The sequence below is a fragment of the Pan troglodytes genome, chromosome 7, assembly GCF_028858775.2.
Source record: "Pan troglodytes isolate AG18354 chromosome 7, NHGRI_mPanTro3-v2.0_pri, whole genome shotgun sequence".
Taxonomy (NCBI): domain Eukaryota; kingdom Metazoa; phylum Chordata; class Mammalia; order Primates; family Hominidae; genus Pan; species Pan troglodytes.
In genome coordinates, this window is record NC_072405.2 from 49,717,523 (window position 1) to 49,740,172 (window position 22,650).

General features: G+C 42.7%; 1 non-coding gene across 1 annotated transcript; it reads left to right on the forward strand.

Moving 5' to 3' along the window:
* The first annotated feature begins 11,519 nt into the window (after positions 1–11,519).
* Positions 11,520–11,592, forward strand: LOC112204294 (small nucleolar RNA SNORD65). Its single transcript, XR_002937865.1, has one exon. It is a non-coding gene; the product is annotated as a small nucleolar RNA SNORD65 (small nucleolar RNA).
* Positions 11,593–22,650: the final 11,058 nt, after the last annotated feature.

Consider the following 22,650-nt stretch of genomic DNA (forward strand, 5'->3'; position numbering starts at 1 on the left):
GAGGTATGTAGGGAAGGCAGAAGTAGCCAATATTTTTTCCCAGGAAAAAAATGGGGACAGAGGAACTGGTAGAGAAATTTTACATTGCCTTTCATACATTTGTTAAGTCAATTCAATATTTATTTTTGCTCTGTTACATGCTAGACAGTCTTCTGAGTGCATGCTGCTAGATCTAGGACATGAAATTCCCTTCATGCAGGACAGACAGCAAGGCCAGCAACATGACACAGAAGCACAGGGGGCTGGGAGAGCGCAGAGCAGGCACTTCTAGCCTGGTCAGGCAGGAGTTTGGGGGTTGGGCTTGAGACAAAGCATCCTCAGAGGAAGTAGCATTGAAGCTGACAATCGTAAGCTGAAAATGCAGCAGCGAACTAAAGGAAGTTAGGGAAAGGAGGGCCAGCAAGGGTTTCAGACACGTGCAAAAGCCTACGATGAGGGAAATCTGGGGGCATCCAAGGAAATTCAAGTAATTTTTACCTACTGATGACCATATAGACTGTCTTCTCTTGAATTATTCTACTTTTTCTTCCTATAATTTATTTATGTATTTAATATTTTTTAGAGACAGGGTCTTGCTATGTTGCCTCAGCTGGACTCACGGGCTGAAGCGATCCTCCCACCATAACCTCTTGAGTAGCTGAGATTACAAGTGCTTGCCACCACACCTGGCTTTACAGAATTTTTTCATGTGCTATTTATTGGGCTTGGCTCAATTATCCTTGTGCCTCCAGTCACAACTGGACTCTAAATGCTGTTAATCCAGAGACAAAATGGATTCCAAGTGAAGGGTCCCTTGCTTCGCAGCCAGGATTCAGTACCAGCCATCTCCCTCCAAACGGGGCTATGTTCATGAGATTTTGCTGGGATTCCTTATTCCTATTTTGTATTAACACCTCATGTGTTTCCCAGGAATAGAATCATGAGTCAGCCTTCTGTGTCTTCTCCCAAGTCCAATCACCCTTCTCCCTGTGGGGTCTTTCAGCTTCAATTCAAAAAACTTTTTCAATTTTATGGAATAGTTTATTTGTGTGTGTGTGTGTGAATAAGGTGATTGCTTAACTTGGTAACACGGCTGTTATTCACATTGCAACACCCTGGCCTTTGACTTCAGAGCTTGTGCGTCCTGAGAACTTCCTTCCTGAGGACTTCTGGTATTTCACCAGAACCCTAAGCCAGCTGCTGTGGAAATGTAGACTACAATTTCCCTAAACCATCTCAGTGTCTTGCTAGATCACAGCCACCCGTCTAGACAAGAGATGAAAGAGACTTACCCTGGCAAATTGATAGCCTACCTACCTGCTGAGAAAGAGAAGGAAGGGTCTTCACCCCAGTCAGAATGATTCTAGGACCAGGAAGGGTGGAACTCAAGGATGTTTAAGGAAAAATATATTGACTTAGGAGAAATCATCCATGAATTGGGACTCAACCTAGCAAGGCCATCTTGAGCTGGTTCTCATACACTACTGTGATGGCTCCTTAAGGCTTGGAGGTGATGTCAATGGCAGATGGGACAGAGGTACTGGGACAGCCTTGGCAGAGCCTTGAGGAAGGAGTCAGAGGCTGGCAGAGGTGGGTGTATCAGAATGGATGTCTTACGTGACTCGAAAGAACAAGTCACTTGATGTGTTTTTCAAGAAGACCCAGAGGATACCCTCTCTGTAAGAGCTCTTTTAATTCAATAACATTTCTTCAGTTAAGAAAAGACCACTGGTAAAAGCCTTTTTTGTAGACCTGGGTCTACAGTAGATAATGCCCCATGGTACTGGGGTCTCTGGCATAAACAGAGAAGGTAGAATTCTTGAATGGCAGAGGCCAGATGTCAGGCGTATGGTCAGCAAGGCAGGAGTGGCCACCAGGAATCTGACCCACAAGAATCCATGGCTATAACAAATAGGCCAGGGTATCCAGGGCAAGAAATATGAGTAGCCAGCTGGGGTGTCACTTAACTTGTATGACCAGAAAAAACATCAGGAGCTAACACTAGTGCCACAGTGTAAAATTTTAATCCCACACCAATTTTCTTTCCTTTCCTTTTTCTTTTTCGTTTTTGTTTGTCTGCTTTGTTTTTGGAGATAGGGTCTTACTCTGTCACCCAGGTTGGAGGGCGGTTGTTCCACCATGGCTCTGCAGCCTCAAATTCCTGGGCTCAAGCGATCCTCCCACCTCAGCCTCCCAAGTAGCTGGGACTACAGGTGCATGCCACCATGCCCAGCTAATTCAATTTTTTTTTTTTTTTTTTTTTTTTTTTTTAGAGACAGGGTTTCACTATGTTGCCCAGGCTAGCAGGCTAGTCTTGAACTCCTGGCTCAAACAATCTTCCTACCTCAGCTTCCCAAATTGCCGGATGGCAGGCATGAGCCATAGCACCTGCCGCACACCAATTTTCATCCTGAAGCCAGTTAATTGACACAGAAATTCTGAGTCAAGGAAGTACCCTGTCATGGCACCACAAGCATATGTGATACATATTTCCTCAACTTTCCCCCCAAAAGACCTGTGGCCACTTACCAGAGTCTCTGGGTATTGAGGAAAGGGGAATAATAAATATTTAAAAGTTTACCAAATACAGATCAGAGCCAATGCTGATAGCAAGGACACAAAATGTCATGTATGGCCTCCCACTTAGAATGGGGGCTTACGCAGGCCAGGTGGGAAACACAGCCCCAGCGCAGGCGTATCTCACAGGGAACTCATGGTTAGTTCCTTAGCCTCTGAGTGCATACATGCAAAGGGTATATTTAAAGCTGGCAAAACCTTTTCATTGCTTTCCTGTTCGGTGAAGCAGCAGCCACTTTGGTAAGAAAGCCAAGTAGAAGCTCCTGAAACTGTTCCCACTCCCAACAAGAGTATTAATCAGAGGGAAGCAAAGCTTTGTGTCAGAAGGAATTACAGACATTGGCATTACCATCAAAGACTTAAAGGTTGCAGAAAAGTGGTTGTCATCATATCCCTGTTTAATTATTTATATGGCCCCTAAAGAAATCAGATTAATTATGGCAGATACACTACTATAAACCTAACCAAGTAGTAGACTCAATTAAAACTGCTGGTGTGCCATCTTTACTAGAACAGATTAATACAGCCTCTGGTACTTGATTTAGCAAGTATCATCTTTTAAACCCTAGCAGCAAGAAAGAGAAAAAGCAATTTGCTTTTACATAGGAATGACAGCAATATACTCACATGTCATTCCCCAAAGCATCTGAAACCTCTACTTTCTGTCACAGTAAGGTTGCAAGGCAAGACTAAATGAACTTAAATATAAGACAACATTTTGTCCCAAAACATCCCTCAGAAAAAAGGAAGTTACCTTACATTCAACTAACTCTTTACAAAGTCCCTCATTGTGGAGTTCTCTCTCAATTACTTTATTTTGAATAACAAAGTACTGCTTGGGGAAGGCTCATGAGTCAGAAGGGACACAGTGCTGGCGTGGTATTCTATCAAGAGGTCACTTGATAGAATCAGTTTAAAATGAAGCAAAACAGATGTAGCACCCATTTCGTAATTATAATTACATTATAATATATAATATAATAATTAGATAAATATATATTCTTGATCTGTCATTCTTCACTAGAATTTTAAGTTCTAAAAAGACAGAAACTTTGTTCACTTTTATATTTCTGTGCCTAGAACAGTGGCTAGCACATGGAAAATAATAAATATTCTTGAATGAATAACTGAGTTTGTATTCCTGGGGATATGAACACACAATTGCAAGTGCTGGAAGTTGATGACCTTCTAAAGATCACCTTAAAAAAGAAAACAGTAGAATAAGTCATTTATCCTGGAGAAATAACAATTTATTTTCAGGCAAAAACCTGTACATGCATGTTCGTAGCAGCTTTTTTTATAATAGCTAAAAACTGGAAACAGCTCAGATGTCTTTCAATGGGTAAATAGCTAAAGAAACTGTAATACATCCATGCCATAGAAAGCTACTCAACAGTCAAAAAAAAAAAATGAACTATTTGATACACGTTTTGGATGAATCTCTAGGCAATTACGTTGGATTTTTTTTAAAAAACTGATCCCAAAAGTTTACATAGCATCTGATTCCATTATATTATATTTTTGAAATGACAAAATTATGAAAGTAAAGAACAGATCAGTGGTTTCTAGGGGGTTAGGTATGGGTGGTGGGAGGATGGGAGGTGGGTATGGTTATAAAAAGCAGCAGCAGGGATCCTTGTGATTCAGTATCTTGACTGTGATGTTGGACACACGAAACTACATATGTGGTAAAACTACATAGAGCTAAACACACATACACACACACATGCACATACAAATGAACACATGAAAATCTGGAGAAATCTGAGTAAGATCAGATATATCCATGTCAGTTTTCTGGTTGTAATATTGTACTATAGTTTTGCAAAATGTTACCATTGTTGGAAGCTAGGTAATGGGATGATAGTACGGTAGGGTCCTTTTGTATTAATTTAAAAAAAAAAGAAAAAAAAAGACAGGGTCTCACTCTGTCGCCCAGGCTGAGTTCCCTGCAGCCTCAAATTGCTGGGCTTTTTAAAGTGATCCTCCCACCTCCATCTCAGCCTCTTGAGCAGCTAGGACTACAGATTATTTCTTTTTTTTTTTTTTTTTTTTTTTAACAGAGTCTCGCTCTGTCGCCCAGGCTAGAGTGTAGTGGTGCGATCTCAGCTCACTGCAACCTCCACCTCCCGGGTTCAAGTGATTCTCCTGCCTCAGCCTCCTGAGTAGCTGGGATTACAAGCGTGCGCCACCACCACACCTGGCTAATTTTTGTATTTTTAGTAGAGACGGGTTTGTTTCCCTATGTTAGCCAGGCTGGTCATGAATTCTTGACCTCAAGTGATCTGCCCACCTCAGACTCCCAAAGTGCTGGAATTATAGGCGTGAGTGTATCACTTCTTAAAACAGCATATAGCTGTAAAATGGTTTCAAAATAAGAAGGTTTTACATAAATTAATATAACAAGTAGTTAAGTATATATGTGTAAAGGACATCTGCCTTGCTATTATGGGAAGGGGAAACGTACCCTGGATAGAATCTCCAGCAACAGTATGAACTCATATTCAAAAGGTGCTGCACCTCACAGAACCTAGTGACAGTGAGGATGATATGCCCCTACGATCATGTTAGGTAACTCAGAAAATGGCTCGAGTTGATGACAGAGACATTAAAGTAAAGAGACTTAGAGAAACTTTGAATAAAATTATTTCTTAAAATGTGAGAATTGAATAAAGTACTACTTCCAAATTAATGTATTATCTAATATATGAAATTTTAAATGTGGAAAACTAAATTAATAAACAATTATAGGTAGACATTTGACCACTGCACTTACTTTCCTAAAACTTTACTTATTCAAGTTTTTAGAAAACTTTTTGTTGGGAAAATGGAAGAAAATCACCTTGTGTTCAGGATGACCTATATATTTAATATGGACTATTACTGGTGAGAAAACTTAGGCTCAAAGAGGTTGTGTGACTGTTTAATGCCACAAGGTTTGAAAGCGGCAGAGCCAGGATGAGAGCCCAGTGAGTTTAACTCAAGACACAGAAGGAATCTCATAGGCCTTTGATTTCCTTACCAACAAAATCTGACCAAGACGTTCTCTAAATCCCCTCTCAATGACAACTCAAAGCAATTCCCTCCTCTTCGTTTGCTGAGCCACAGTGCAGCCTGATTTTAATTTTCAATTGGATCATTGGGTTTTTTGTTTTTTTGTTTTTGTTTTTGAGACAGAGTCTCACTCTGTCACCCAGGCTGGAGTGCAGGGGCGTGATCTCGGCTCATGGTAACCTCCACCTCCCAGGTTCAAGCAAATTCTCCTGCCTCAGCCTCCGGAGTAGCTGGGACTACGACTACAAGCACGTGCCACCATCCCCAGCTAATTTTTGAATTTTTAGTAGAGACATGGTTTCCTCATGTTGGCCAGGATGGTCTTGAACTCCTGACCTCAGGTGATCTGCCTGCCTTGGCTTCCCAATGTGCTGGGATTACAGGCATGAGCCACCGCGCCTGGCCATATGGGGTTTTCTGCTGCGTTTCCATTGTGCTGCACATGTCTTTCATGTTTCCCATGCACATTTCACGTGGAGTTACAGGACCTTTTTTTACTTTTTTCTTTTTTCTTTTTTTTTTTTCTTTTTTTGAGACGGAGTTTCACTCTTGTTGCCCAGGCTGGAGTGCAATGGAGCGATCTCAGCTCACCACAACCTCCGCCTCCTGGGTTCAAGCGATTCTCCTGCTTCAGCCTCCTGAGTAGCTGGGATTACAGGCATGGACTGCCCACGCCCAGCTAATTTTGTATGTTTTAGAAGAGACAGGGTTTCTTTGTGTTGGTGAGGTTGGTCTTGAACTCCTGACCTCAGGTGATGCGCCCACCTTGGCCTCCCAAAGTGCTGGGATTACAGGCGTGAGCCACCCCGCCCGGCCAGGACCTTTGAATATAGGTACACGCTTTGAAATATATTGTGCAAATTCCAGAGTCTTCCTGGAACCATGGGACCTCGTGGAACTCAAAGCCAAACCAAACCCCAACCGAAGACGCTCCTCACAGGCTCACCCTGGAGGCCCAATGAAGAATTTGATGTTTTGACATCAACAAGAGTAAAAACAATGTGATATAGGGTAGGTATCGAGCAACTTTCCTATAAAGGGCCAGGTAGTAAATATTTTAGGATTTTGGGGCCATACAATTTCTGTCACAACTGTGTAACCCTACCATCATAGCACAAAGTCAACCATAGATAACACATAAATGAATGAGTGTGACTGTGTTCAATAAGACTTTACAGACACTGAAATTTGGATTTCATATAATTTTTATGTATCATAAAATATTACTTGGATACTTTTCCAACTGCTTAAAAATGAAAAAAAAAATTGGCCCATGGGTCATATAAAGATAGGCGGCAAACCAAATTGGCTCTCGGGCCATAGCTTGCTGACCCTCATACAGAAAAATGAACACTAGATTTAGAGAAGTCCCAGGCTGGAGAACCGCTACTTTTGCTTGTACAATGTGAGACACTGGGCGAGTCAAATGAGTTCAAATAAATTCTTAGGGCCTTGATTTACTTTTAAAGCATTGGATTAGATTAACCTTAAAAGCCCCTTCAGCCCTGAAAACTCTCTAGTGGCTTCTGTTTCCACTGGCTTCTGTTTCCAGTGGCTTCTGTTTCCAGTGGCCTCTGCATATGGCAGACTGGTTGAGCTTTTAAAAAATTCCTTTCAATACAAAATACATTAAAATTCTGGGTAAAATAAAATGTCGTTCAAAAAACCCTCACTAAGGCCGGGCGTGGTGGCTCATGCCTGTAATCTCAGCGCTTTGTGAGGCTGAGGTGGGTGGATCACAAGGCCAGAAGTTCAAGACCAGCCTGGCCAACATGCCAAAGCCCCGTCTCTACTAAAAATACCAAAATTAGCCAGGCGTGGTGGTGGGCACCTGCTACTCGGGAGGCTGAGGCAGGAGAATCGCTTGACTCTGGGGGACAGAGGTTGCAGTGAGCTGAGATTATGCCACTGTACTCCAGCCTGGGTGACAGAGCAAGACTCCGGAAAAAAAAAACCCCTCACTGAGCTGGCAAGAGCATAAAGAAATTCCTCAGAGGTCAAAAATGACCCCAAAAGCAAAAATTCAGAGTCCTCAAAAAAGCCTTTAGTCTCACAGCATTCCTGGGAATGCCTGCACATCTCTAAAACCCTAGAAGTTCTTCTTCAAACTGATAAAGAGAATCCACAAAAATCCAGCCGGGTGCAGCGGCTCATACCTGCAATCCCAGCACTTTGGGAGGCGGAGGCGGGTAGATCATTTGAGGTCAGAAATTCGAGACCAGCCTGGCCAACATGGTGAAACTCCGTCTCTACTAAAAATACAAAAATTAGCCAAGCATGGTGTTGGGCACCTGTAGTCCCAGCTACTCAGGAGGCTGAGGCAGGAGAATCGCTTGAACCCAGGAAGCGGAGGTTACAGTGAGCCGAGATGGTACCACTGCACTCCAGCCTAGGCAACAGAATGAGACTCCGTCTCAAAAAAAAAAAGAAAAGAAAAAGAAAAAAACAGAATTTTTTTACTTCTTACTAGCCAATCTCTCATTATTCTAATCCCTTGTTATAGTGAATAATTTTTAAATTTTTAATATTAAACTTTGCCTGTTGAAATTATTGTACAGTTGCCTTCTCCTGATTGGATTCAGATATATAAACTCAGGCTATCCTTTTATAAACTCTGGCCTAACAACTGTATTTTTATATCCTAGCATCAATCCGTAGGAAAATAAAAAATTGAAAATTCCATTTACAATCATACCAAGAAACATCAAATGCACAGAAATAAATTTAACCAGAGATGTACATGACCTCTTTGCTGAAAACCATGTAACATTGCTGAGAGAAATTCAAGAAGACTTAAAGAAAGAAATACATTACATTTCTAGACGGGAAAACTCAATACTTTTATTTTATTTTATTTTTGAGACAAGGTCTTGCTCTGTTGCCAAGGCTGGAATACAGTGGCACAATCATAGCTCACTGCCACCTCGAACTCCTGGGTTCAAGCAATCCTCCCACCTCAGCCCCCAGAGTAGCTAGGACTGCAGGCATATGCCACTGTGCCCAGCTAATTTTTTTTTTTTTTTTTTTTTGGTAGAGATGGGGTCTTACTTTGTTGGCCAGGCTGGTCTTGAACTCCTGGCCTCAAGTGATCCCTCTGCCTCAGCCTCGCAAATTGCTGGGATTACAGTCATGAGCCACCATGCCTAGCCAAAAACTCAGTACTTTTAGTTGTCAGTTCTCTCCAAATTCATCTATGGATTTAATGCAATTCTAATCATAATTTCAGAAAAGGTTTTTTAAATAAATCAAATAGTTAATTTTTTAATTTATATGAAAATGCAGAGGCCTGGAATAGCCATAGCAATCTTTAAAAAAAAAAAAAGGCCAAAATTTTACATGACCCGAGTTCAAGACTTATTATAAAATTACACTAATCAAGACAGGGTAGTACTGGTATAAGAACTGACAAATAGATCAATAGAAAAAGAAAAAATGAGCCCAGAATAGAACCATACCTGTACCATCATTTGATTTTCAACAATGATGCCAAAGCACTTCAGTGAGGAAAGGAAAGTCTATCCAATAAATTATCCCAGAATACTTGATATTCATATGGAAAAAATAATAACAAACCTCGGATCCTACCTTATAGTATACCCAGAAACTAACTCAAGATGGATCAGAGACCTAATTATAAAAGCTAAAACCATAAAGCTTTTAGGAAAAAAAAATTGAGAGAACATCTTCATGACTAGAGAAGAGGCAAAAGTTTCTTAGGACACTGGAAGCAGTCATCATAACAGAAAATATTGATAAATTGACTTTACCAGAATTTAAAACTTCTATTCATCAAAAATCACACTTATGAAAACAAATAGGCAGGCCAAAGAATGGGAGAAAATATTTACAAAACAAATATCTGACAAACGGACTGGTAGTCAAGATCCATAAGAAACTCCTAATACTTGCCCGGGCGCGTTGGCTCACGCCTGTAATCCCAGCACTTTGGGAGGCCGAGGCGGGCAGATCACCTGAGGTCAGGAGTTTGAAACAAGCCTGGCCAATATGGTGAAACCCAGTCTCTACTAAAAAGACAAAAAAAAATTAGCCGGGCATGGTGCAGGCGCCTATAATCCTAGCTAATTGGGAGACTGAGGCAAGAAAATCGCTTGACCCTGGGAGGCGGAGGTTGCAGTGAGCTAAGACTGCGCCATTGCACTCCAGCCTGAGCAACAAGAACGAAACTCCATCTCAAAAACAACAACAAAAAAAGACAAACAACCCAACTTAAAATATGGGTAAAAGATTTGAACAGATTTCCTAACTGTGTATGAATGGCAATAAACACATGAGAAAGTGCTCAATATCCTTAGTCATCAGGGAAAAGCAAGTTTAAACCAAATGAGATACCACTCCATGCTAAAATTCAATAGCCAAAATTTAAAATGCTTACGACACTAAATGTTGGCGACAATGTGGGAAAACTGGAATTCTTGCATTATTCGTGGGAAGGAAAAATGTTGAAACTCCTTGATACGGTTTGGCTCTGTGTCCCCACTCAACTCTCATCTCAAATTGTAATCCCCACATGTCAAGGGAGGGACCTGGTGGAAGGTGATTGGATCATGCGGGCCGTTTCCCCCATGCTGTTCTCGTGATAGTGAGTTCTCACGAGATCCAATGGGGTTTTCTCTCTCTCTCTCTCTCTCCTGCTACCGTGTAAGATATGCCTTGTTTCTCCTTCACGTTCCACCATGATTGTAAGTTTCCGGAAACCTCCCCAGCCATACAGAGACTGTGAGTCAATTAAACCTCTTTTCTTTATAAATTACCCAGTCTCAAGTAGTTATTTTTTTCTCTTTTTTTTTTTTTTTTGAGGCGGAGTCTCACTCTGTTGCCCAGGCTGGAGTGCAATGGCGCTATCTCCGTTCCCTGTAACCTCCTCCTCCTGGGTTCAAGCGATTCTCTTGCCTCAGCCCCACCAAGTAGCTGGGATTACAGGCGCCCGCCACCACGCCCAGCTTATTTTTGTATTTTTAGTAGAGACGGGGTCTCGCCATGTTGGTCAGGCTTGTCTCGAACTCCTGACCTCAGATGATCCACCCGCCTCTGCCTCCGAAAGTGCTGGGATTACAGGCGTAAATTACCACGCCCAGCCTTCAGGTAGTTCTTTATAGCAGTGTGAGAATGGGCTAATACACCCCTTCAAAAACATGTAAAACATACACCTATGCTGTGACTCAACAATGAGAAATAAAAACATGTTTATGCAAACACTTATATAAGAATGCTTATAGCAGCTTTGTTCTTAATAGTCAAATCCTGAGTATTAATAGGAGGCTGGAATAAACAAACCGTGGTTTATAAAATTACCTTCATTAAAAAAGAATGAGCTACTGATACATGAAGCAGCATGGATGTCTCTCAAAACTCTTATGCTAACTGAAAGGAACCTCGCACACAAGCGTGCATGCTGTACAACTCCACCTATGAGAAATTCTACAACAGGCAAATCTAATCTATGACGGAAAAAATCAGAATAGTCGTTATGTCTGAAAGGGTAAAGTTAAGAATTGACTTGGGACAGCCAGGTGCAGTGGTGTGCACCAGAGTCCCAGCTACTTGGGAGGCTGAGGTGGGAGGATTGCATGAGCCCAGAAGTTTGAGGCTGCAGTGTGCTGTGATCACACCACTACATTCCAGCTTGGGCAACAGAGCGAGACCCTGTCTCTGAAAAACAAACAAACAAACAAACAAATAATTGACTAGGGAGAGCATAAAGAAAATTTCTGAAGTGACGGTGATGTTTTATCAGTTGATATGGGTTTGCATTACATAAAAGAATGCATTTTTCAAAATGTACACTTAAGATTTGAACATTTCATTGTATCTGAAGTTTACATTAAATGAAATATATATATATACACACACATACACATATATACGTTTGTGTGTGTGTGTTTGTGTGTGTGTGATGAAATCACCCCAAATAGCTGGAATTACCAGCAGATTGTATAGTGGTGAACCTACAATTTTCTGAAGAAAAAGAAATATACTCAAAAATAAATATTGAACTCAATAATACGCATGTTTACATATGCACTGATGTCTTATTTTACTTTGAAATGGATGGATAATGGAAAAATGCATATTGAAACACATGTAGCAAACTGCTTATGGTGAAATCTTGGCAGTGGGTTTATGAGTTTTCATTGTAAAATTCTTTAACTTTTCTACATACTTAGAATTTTTCATAAGATATTGAGAAAAACCTTGAAAAACAAAAATACAAGAAAATGGGACTTTGAGGTAATAGAAATTTTCTTAAGACAAAAATGCACAGAAGATACATTTTACCACATTAACACAAAGAAACATTGGTCAGCAAAAGACATCGTGAAGAAAGGGAAGAGTGAAAATAAGCACCTGTAATCCCAGCACTTTGGGAGGCCAAGGCGGGCAGATCACCTGTGGTCAGGAGTTCAAGACCAGCCTGGCCAACATGGCGAAACACTGTCTCTACTAAAAATACAAAAATTAGCCAGGCGTGGTGGCACACACCTGTAATCCCAGCTTTCAGGAGGCTGAGGCAGGAGAATCGCTGAAACCCGGGAAGCAGAGGTTGAAGTGAGCCAACATCACACCACTGCACTCCAGCCTGGGTGACAGAGCAAGACTCCGTCTCTAAATAAATAAATAAATAAATAAATAAATAAATCTGAATGATCCATGTGGGTCCAATGATACCATCACATGTCCTTATAAGAGGGAGTCAAGGGAAACAGAACTACCGAAGTGGAGACGGTGCTGCGATGTTGCCAGCAGGTGCTGGATGATCACTGTCAAGGACTCCAGGCAGCATTAACAGCTGAAGGGAACCGACGGTCCCCTCAGAGCATCCAAAAGGGGTCATTCCTGCCAACATCTTGCCCTTCACACAGGAAAACTGCTGTCCCAACTTCTGACTCCCAGAGCTTAAGGGAATACATTTGCATTGCTTTCAGCCACGAAGTTTGTGGCGATTTGTCACAGCAGCAATAGGAATCTGACACAGGGAAGAAGTGGCTCTGAAAGTTCTACATTGCTGCCAGGGCTATACATTGGTTTAACCATTTTAGAAAATAGTTTGTAATTATCTGGATAAACTGAAGATGTGTGTACCCTATACTCAGCCATCCCATGCTAAGACAAATACTCCAAAGAAATTATTGCATATATGCACCAGGAAATAGGCAAAACAATGTTTATAGCATCATTACCACAATAGCAAACAAAGAAACTACCTCAATTTCATAAGCAGGCAAATTTATATATAAACTATGGTGAAATCCTATAACGGAATATTTTACAGCATGGAAAATTAGTGAAATACAGCATTAGTACTGATGATTCTCAAAAACTTAACTATAGGAGGAAAAGCAGGTCTGGGAAAAATGCATACTTTATTAAAATACGTTTATATATATTCATATATATTTACCAAAACAGGCAAAATTTTAAAAAATATTACTTAGAGATACATATATAGAGAGAGAAACTATAACAAAAGAAACAATGAGGGCCGGGCACGGTGGCTCACGCCTGTAATCCCAGCACTTTGGGAGGCCGAGGTGGGTGGATCACTTAAGGCCAGGAGTTCAAGACCAGCCTGGCCAACATGGTGAAACCCTGTCTTTACTAAAAATACAAAACTTAGCTGGGCATGGTGGTGCACACCCGTAATCCCTATTCAGGAGGCTGAGGCAGGAGAAGTGCTTGAACCCAGGAGGCAGAGGCCTCAGTGAGCTGAGATCACACCACTGCACTCCAGCCTGGGTGACAGAGTGAGACTCCATCTCAAAAAAAAAAAAAAAAAAAGAAACAATAATTATAAAATTTAAGAGTAGTAGCCTCTGAGGAGGGAAAAAGAAAGAAGTGACAATAATGTCCTATTTTCCACACCCAGGTACTCTTTTTCTCTTTTTATCCCTTAACTTGCCAACTCCATTTAAAAAAAAATAAGAAATCTTTAAAATTCATCTCCTTTCTCTCCCAACCCCTCTTAAAACATGGTAAGATAGTGCATTCTTAGGATTCTTTTTCTTTTCTTCTTATATTACACAATTCCAGAAAATTTATTTATCCTATTCACTTGTTTCAAATATATATATTTTTTCCGACTTTTCTCTCCCTTAAGATTTTTCTGTTTCTTTATTGTTTTGTCTTGATCTTTTCTCAATATTTTCTTCAGACAAAATAAGGGATTACATACTCTATGAATTCTTGTCCATACACAAACATCTTATTTCCTGTAGGTGAATCATGTCTTCGCTAGGTATGGAATTCTTGCTTGGAAGACCTTTATTTCAATGGTCTACACAAGTTCACAAGTTCTTCTCCTGTCTTCTTTTTTTTGGAGACGGAGTCTCGCCCTGTTGCGCAGGCTGGAGTGCAGTGGTGCTATCTTGGCTCACGGCAACCTCCACCTCCCGGGTTCAAGCAATTCTCCTGCCTCAGCCTCCGGAGTAGCTGGGGTTTCAGGCGCCCGCCACCATGCCCGGCTAATTTTTGTATTTTTGGTAGAGACAGGGTTTCACCATGTTGGTCAGGCTGGTCTTGAACTCCTGACCTCAAGTGATCCATCTGCCTCGGCCTCTCTACTAAAAAAACAAAAAAAATTAGCCATATTTGGTGGCACGCACCTGTAATCACGGCTACTCGGGCCACAGAGGCATGAGAATCACTTGAACCTGAGAGGAGGAGATTACGGTGACCCGAGATCGCACCACTGCACTCCAGCCTGGGTGACAAAGTGACTCTATCTCAAAAAGATAAAAATTGGTCAAAGGATATGAATAGGCAATATGGAAAAAAGCAAATCCGAATGACCAGTGAGCATATTAAAAAGGTGGTCAAATTCACTAGTAGTTAGGGAAGTATAAGTTAAAATAACAAGATTTTATGTTACACCCATCAAACTATAAAAAATTCATAAAGCACTGTAACACCTATTGCTAGTAGGGATGTAGGAAAGGGTGCTTTCATATCTCGTTCCTTGAAGTGTGAAGTGTTACTGCTTTATGGAAGTGATCTGACAATTTAAGGTTTTTTTTTTTATTTTAAAGTTTAAAATGCATATTCCAGCTGGGCACAGTGGCTCACACCTGTAATCCCAGCACTGTGGGAAGCGGAGTTAGGCAGATAACCCGAGGTCAGGCATTCGAGACCAGCCTGGCCAACATGGCAAAAACTCTCCTCTACTAAAACTACAAAAATTAGCCAGGTGTGATGGCAGGCGCTTGTAGTCCCAGCTACTCTGGAAGCTGAGGCAGGAGAATTGTTTGAACCCAGGAGGCAGAGGTTGCAGTGAGCCGAGATTGTACCATTGCACTCCAGCCTGGGCGACAGAGCAAGGCTCCGTCTGAAAAAATAATACTAAAATAAAATAAAATACATATCCCTTCAACCCAGCAATTCTGCTCATGAGGATGGGTCCCACAGAAACACAATCACCAATTTGAAGGGCGTAGGCAAGAACGGTTACTGCAGCGTGTTCATACTGGAGAAAACCCTGGAAAAAAAGTGACTGTCCTTCCACCAGGGGGCGCTGCAGTCAGGGTGCAGACTCATCAGGAAATACCATGCAGCCACTTTAAAAAGTGTAAAAGGTGACACCAGTGTTTCTCAGCCTTTTTCTATTATCACCTTCTAGGAGCGTCCTTAGATATTTTCCCCCTAATTGCTCCTCCATGGAATTCTAATACCACAAACATACAGAAACAAACAGCATATCTATTTAGGTACTGTATGTGTCTCTGTGCTTTATACGTAAAAAAGAGTACAATTTTTTCATACATCCTCTGAGAAGCAATTTTCACCCTCTCTGGGCACGCTGTCACTCCCGTTGGGAATGCATGAACTACATCCATTGAGTTGGAAAGATTTTCGCAGGACATTTTTAAGTGAGAAAAGCAACATGCAGAAAAGTGTATATGATTCCAACTGTAAAATTAATCAAAAAAGCTTCTATGAGTATTTGCGTGTGTGTGTGTGTGAGTGTGTACATGAGATTAAATGAATAGGAAAAAATATGGAAGAATACATTACAGGTTGTTAATATAAGATTACCTTGGAAGGCCGAGTGCGGCGGTTCATGCCTGTAATCCCAGCACTTTGGGAGGCTGAGGCAGGTGGATCACCTAAGGTCAGGAGTTTGAGACCAGCCTGGCCAACATAGTGAAATCCCATCTCTACTAAAAATACGAAAATTGGCCGGGAGTGGTCCACGTGCCTGTAATCACAGCTACTTGGGAGACTGAGGCAGAGAATCGCTTGAACTCAGGAGGCAGATGTTGCAGTGAGCCGAGATTGTGCCACTGCACTCCAGCCTGAGTGATAGAATGAGACCCTGTCTGAAAAAAAAAAAAAAAAAAAAAAAAAAAAAAAAAAAAAAGGATTACATGGGGTTGGGGAGACCTGATGTAATTGGGGACATGGGGTGGGGGGGACAGAAAAGGGAGACAAGCAAAGGAAAAGGGAGAAAGGGAATGTACATGTAATCTCATGTACACACACACACGAAATAAAAAGTACAATATAATCAAATTTATATCAATTATACATGCAGAAAAGATTTGTTTTATTCTTCAGAGAGGTGTTCCAAGGCTCTTGCCCCGTGAGAATGAAAAGGAAGAGAGTGATCTCAGCCTACTCAGAAGCAGGGAGCGAGCAGCACCCGTTCCTCCCGCAGGACAGGCTGCAAACGCCCACGCTGCTGCTGTGCGCCTCCCCCAGCTCTGTCCACCCTCTTTCCAATGGAAAGAAAACAAGAACATACTCTTCTGACATTTTTGACTCTTCCAATTTTTTATAATATAGAAGATTCAGTTGCGGACATGAAATATCTCATGTAAGAGAGGCTTTCCTTGGTTCAAGGAGAAAGGGGAGCAAGTAATATGAACACTTCCAGGATCACCCTTCTTCCCAAAACTTTATGCTCTGTTGGCCTAGAGTTCTTAGTTCCAGAGGGAGGAACACTTCCACCAGGAGAAACAACAATGATTCCACTGAGCTGGAAGTTAACATGCCACCCAGCCATTTTGGACACCCCATGCCTCTGAGTCAACAGGCAAAGGGAGTTATGGTGTTAGCTGGGGTGATTGATCTAGAGCACCAAAGGGAAATTGGCCTACTACTCCACAATGGAGGTAAGGAAGAGCATGTCTGGAATACAGGAGATCCCTTTGGGCACCTCTTAGTATTTCCGTACCCTGTGATTAAGGTCAGTGGGAAACTACCACAACCCAATCTAGGCAAACTGGCCTAGATTGGCCAAACCCAAATGGCCCAGACTCTTCAGGACTGAAAGTTTGGGTCACCCTGCCAGGTACAGAATCATAACCAGCTAAGGTGCTTGCTGAGGGCAAAAAGAATACAGAATGAGTAGTAGAAGAAAGTGCTATAAATACCAGCTACAACCACATGATCAGTTACAGAAATAAACACTGTAATGGTCCTATTTTCTAAATATTTTGTTAAGAATATGTTTGTTGGCAGGGCATGGTGGCTTACGCCTGTAATCCCAACACTTTGGGAGGCCCAGGATGGTGGATCACCTGAGGTCAGGAGTTCATGAACAGCCTGGCCAACATGGTGAAACCCCATCTCTACTAAAAATACAAAAATTAGCCAGGCGTGGTGGCAGGCACCTGTAATCCCAGCTACTAGGGAGGCTGAGGCAGGAGAATCACTTGAACCCAGGAGGTAGAGGTTACAGTGAGCCGAGATTTTGCCACTGCACTCCAGCCTGGGCGACAGAGCACGACTCCATCTCAGAAAAAATATATATATATTTGTGTGCATAGGTACATGTATCAAGCCAATATAGTTTTTCCCTCTGATTGTCTTATAATGTAACATAAGATGTGTTGACTTTACATCACTATTTAAGTATTGTTAATTTTACATCATAGTATTTAAGTTATGAGGTATCAGTAGAAGAATAATCGTTACTCAAAAATTTTACCTCCTCTGCTGGGGAAGAGGTTAGTGTGTTTTCACTTGTACACAGGCTAGTTGTATCATGTTAGGTAGGATTATGACCTTGTTATTGTCTTTATTTGGAGATTAAGTATGGCTTAAGAAGATGCATCCAGGTGCCAAGTTGATAAGGGATGGACTGGTGATAGTTATTTTCATGTATTAACTTGACTGGATGAAGGTACCAGACAGCTGGCAAAATATTATTTCCTTGTGTGTGTTTGAGGAAAGTCTGGAAGAGATTCGCTCCTGAATTGGTGAACTGAGGAAAGCAGATGCTCCGCCCACCAACGTGGGTAGGCACCATCCAATCTACTGAGGGCCTGAATAGAACCAAAAGGCAGAAAAAGGAAGGATTCATTCCTTCTCCCTCTCTCTGTCTCTCTCTCTTTCCTTGTGCTGAAAAACATCAATCTCAATCTGCCCTTGGACATCGGTGCTCCTAGTTCTTGGGCCTTTGAACTCGGACTGGGACTCACATCATCAGCTCCCCTGGTTCTCAGGCCTTCAGATTCAGATTGAACCGTACCATCGGCTCTCTGGGTTCTCCAGTTTGCAGACAGCAGACTGGGACTTCTCAGCCTCCATAATCCTGTAAGCCAATTCCTATGATAGATAGATAGATGATAGATAGATAGATAGATAGATAGATAGATAGATAGATAGATAGACAGACAGATAGATAGACTATTGGTTCTGTTTCTTTGAAGAACCTGCTTAATTCAAGCCTGTGATGGTTAAGTTTAGGTGTCCACTTGACTGGGTTAGGAATACCTAGAGAGCTGGTAAAGGATTGTTTCTGGATGTGTCCATACAGGTATTTCCGGAGGACATTGGCAAGTGAGTCAGTGGACTGAGTGGGGATCTGCCCTCAATGCACCTGAGTGCAGATCACCAATTCACCGCTATCAGCTGGGGGCCCAGATAAAACAAACAGGCAACTTTCTCTCTCTCATGTGGCTGGGATACACTCTTCTTTTCTGTCCTTGGACATTAGAACTCCAGGCTTTCTGGCTTGTGGACTCCAGGACTTATACCAGCGGCCCTGCGGATCCTCAGGCCTCTGGCCTCAGACCAGAAGTTATACCATGGGCTTCTCTGGCTCTGAGGCCTCCAGACTTGGACTAACCATGCCACTGGCATCCCAGATTCTCCAGGTCACAAATGGCCTTCATGGGACTTCTCAGCCTCCATAATGGCATGAGCCAATCCTTGTAATAATTCCTCTCTCATCTATCTATCTATCTATCTATCTGCCTAACTATATCTCTATTTATTTACCCATCTCTCTATCTCGCTATTCATCCTATTGCCTCTATCTCTCCAGAGGACCCTGACTACTACAAAGCCCCATGATTTTTGGTTGCAGGTTGTCACAACATGAGCAGTTACCGCTTGCTACTTAGTGTGGCTCAGGTGAGCTGTCTTCCTTCTCTATAAGTCGCAGCCTGTTGCAGAGGATGGCAAGCTGCCTGGCCCTCCTTAGGAGAAGGCTTGGCTTTTTCTGCTCATCACATCACCAGCCTCAAGGCTCAGCTTTCTTTCTATTCCCTGGTGGCTGTCTCTCTGCCTCACACCTACTGTTGTCTAACTCTAAAAACAATCATATTTTGGGCAACATTAGTTTAATTTCATAAACATTGCTGAATTCTCAGCAGAATGCTAAGGACCATTAGGAATAATAATAATAAGGTTGATGCAGCCTACCCAGAGATGACAGGAGGGCAGGAAAGAACCCGGATGGGCATGGGGCAGAAATGGAGGAGAGAGTTGGCCAGAATAGGAGGTCCAGCCCTTGCCAAGGTGGGATCAGGGTCAGAATCACAGAGTCCACTGAGCATTGTCAACTAGGGTTAGATCTGAGTCAAGCTGATGCGCAAGGGTTGGAGCCCCAAGGGCGGGGCAGAGCCATGCAGCAGCATCTCGGAAGCCGCAGTGCTTCTCTGCATCAGACAAGTGGCAGTAATGTGGAGGTCAACACAAAAAGACCAGCATGAGGATCCAGGGACAGCAAGGAGCTGGCAGGAGTGAGGTGGTGCGATGACCAGGCTGGGCTCAGGGAAGGCTTCCGTCCCAGTGGACGAAGCCCAGAACCAAGACACAGCCTGGCCATCGCTGTGGAGTTCACATGGGCTTCTGGGGCACCCAGGGTCCTCAAACACCAGCAGGTCCACCACAGACAAGGGCTCTCCTTGGATCAGGGCAGAACAGGGCCAGTCTACAGAAGGAAACTGACACCAGAAAGAAGAAAGGACTGACACCAGGTTAGTGGGGAAGACAAAACATCTAGGCATGAAACTAGAGAATCATTTGGAGCAGAGTGAATTAAACACCAAAATGTGTGGAGCAGATGAAGACGGAAGAGGAGAGACCAGTGGGTGTCAATTTGTCCAAAAAGCCTTCAGATCACTCCCTTCATGTCAAGGTTTCTATTTTTTGCCTTGGGGAGGAGACATGATTATGACATTTCTACAATCACTGGAAAATAACATTGCTAAAATTACATTTCTTGGAGGCTTTGGGGTTTTTTTTTCCAAGATGCACATCCTGTGGCTGGGTCCTGCCCAGCCGGCCCCATGTGGCCTGAATTCTTTTGCGCAAGGCCCATGGCTTCCTCCCAAGGGAAGCTCCGTGTCCCTTTCTTGGAAAGCAGACTTGGCTTTTTTGGCAGGATCATGGCCAACTGTCGAGGAGGAGGAGGAGGAGGAAGAGGAGGAGGAGGAGGAGGAAGAAGACTTCTCCTAAGTTCCTGACCCCCACCCCATAGCTACCTGCTCAGTACCTGGGTAGGCAGGCACTGAAGATCCACACAAAAGATGAGCCCCTGACTCTTCCAGGGCCAGGCCGGCTCAGGGACCCCAAAGCCTTTTTTCTTCCAACAGCACAAATGAGAAGCCACATTGCAGTATCAACCTTGGGAATTTCAAATACCTTTGAAACAGATAAGTTCTGTGAGGGAACATTCCTTTTTCTCTCTTTTCACACCATCTTCTTTTACCTTAAAACAATTTAAGAATGCACCACACATTTAAGAATGCTTTTTCTCAGAAGGAGGAAAATTAATTAAAAAATGAAGGGCAGAAGTTGGGAAAAATCTAAAGAGCATCCCCAAAGTCACGGGAAAATGCTACATTTTTTAATCTACACCTCATCACCTTGGCACTTTCTGGAATGTGATGAAATTATTTCTTAGATTTGCAAATAGGCATGACCATTTTGAATTTTGAGTATAGTAATTTATTTTTATATAATATATATGTATGTGTGTACAAATGAATGGATAGGTAGATAAATACATGGATAGGTAGAAGACAGATGATAGACAGATAGATAGATAGATGATAGATAGATAGATAGATAGATAGATAGATAGATAGATAGATAGATAGATAGATAGAAGAGATAGATAATATCGAATAGTAATACACGTGTTTCCCCCACTCCTAAAAGACCCAGGCATAATCTGAGACTTTGGGCCCAGCCTGCAGCAGATAGGCCATGGGCACTCAGCCGGCTGTCTAAGCAGCAAGCCAGCTTTCTCTCCCAACAGTGGCTGTCCTTCCCGCCCTCTCCCCTGCTGCCTGCCTCTGTCCACTGTTTTGAGTCCAGACCAAGCCTTTCCAAGCGATCACAGCCCTTTCAGCCCATTGAGACCATCAGGCTTTTCTCCTTGCTTCTCCATTCCTTTGGGGACTTAAGAAAATCCCCCAGGGATTGGTCTAACACCACCCATCCTTACCACAGCCAGTAAGCCCACACCATGCTTTTCTGCTGTCTCCAAGATTGATATCCATTCCATAATTTTTCAGTAACTTTTTCCTACCTGGCTACTTTCTCCACACAAATGCCTAGGAATTCCACAGTTCCTCCTGTTTGTTTAGAGGTTTAAGCCTGGTGCCCCTGAAACCAGACTGACAGCTCTTGACTGTCTCCCAGCATGGGGGGTTGGGGGAGGTGGCAGTGAACCCTCATGAAGGCTGAAGTCCTGAGAGCCCCAGCTGACACCTCAGGGTTCCTGAGGAAGATGTGCAGTCCTCCTCCTCCACCAACACTACACGTTTCATACACAAAAACATTCATGGTGTACACGTGCATGTGCTTATTCATTCATCAGACATTCATGAAGGACTTAGTACGTGCTGGGTATAAAGAGAGAAGAAGGTAAAAATGCTCATGTGCCCACATAATAGTGATTGAGAAAGAGCGTGATCTTAGCCAAGGCATCAGCAAGAAAACACTCAAAAAATAACACTCTTAAGCCCCATAATATAGCTGCTCCTTCAGCTCTGAATTCAGAGAAGCCTGCTCTCACCTCCCCTCCAACTGGTCCCACCTCCACCACCTGCCCATGAGCTGCCTCTCCATCCCTGGCCCCAGGGCCTGCCCAGTTACCTCCTGTCTGCCCAGCCCAACAAGTTCAGGAGGCTGCTATCTTCTTGAGGCTCAAGAGGACCTCAGGACTCTCAGGACCTCTCTTTTCCACAGCCAGGCTGGCCTCCGTGTTCTCTTTTATTCCCTGCTAGGGGCACTGGTTCTCTGCCTACATCCTCTCCTCCTAGGCTCTTCCACCCACACCAGCACTTGAAGCTGCCCTTCTCGACACCAGCTTTTCTCTACCCTTCTCTCTCTACCCTTCCTCCATGAATATGAACATTTTAAGAACTGCATGCTAACCATTCCAGGGAAACAGAGATTAGCAAAATCCAAAGATTCCAGAACTGTACACAGTTCTCAGCCTGCAATCCCTGATCTTCATGTTTCTATCACAAAGTGAAGACCCAAGGGGCTGTTCCTGACCTGAAGCTGTGATTTGTTTGCTGTTCTACAGTAATTTTTAAAAACAAGTTGCCAGCATTTAGAAAGTGAGAGTTCACATTGAAAATGTGAATTTTGAGCTTCTCTTGAAAAATTGCCAACTCTGGGCACACTGGGCCCAAGCTCCCATCCTGGGGTCTCAGACCAGCAGCTCTACCCTTCCCATGTGATATAGTTTGGCTGTGTCCCCACCCAAATCTCACCTTGAATTGTAGCTCCCATAATTCTTATGTGTTACGGGAGGGACCCAATGGGAGATAATTGAAT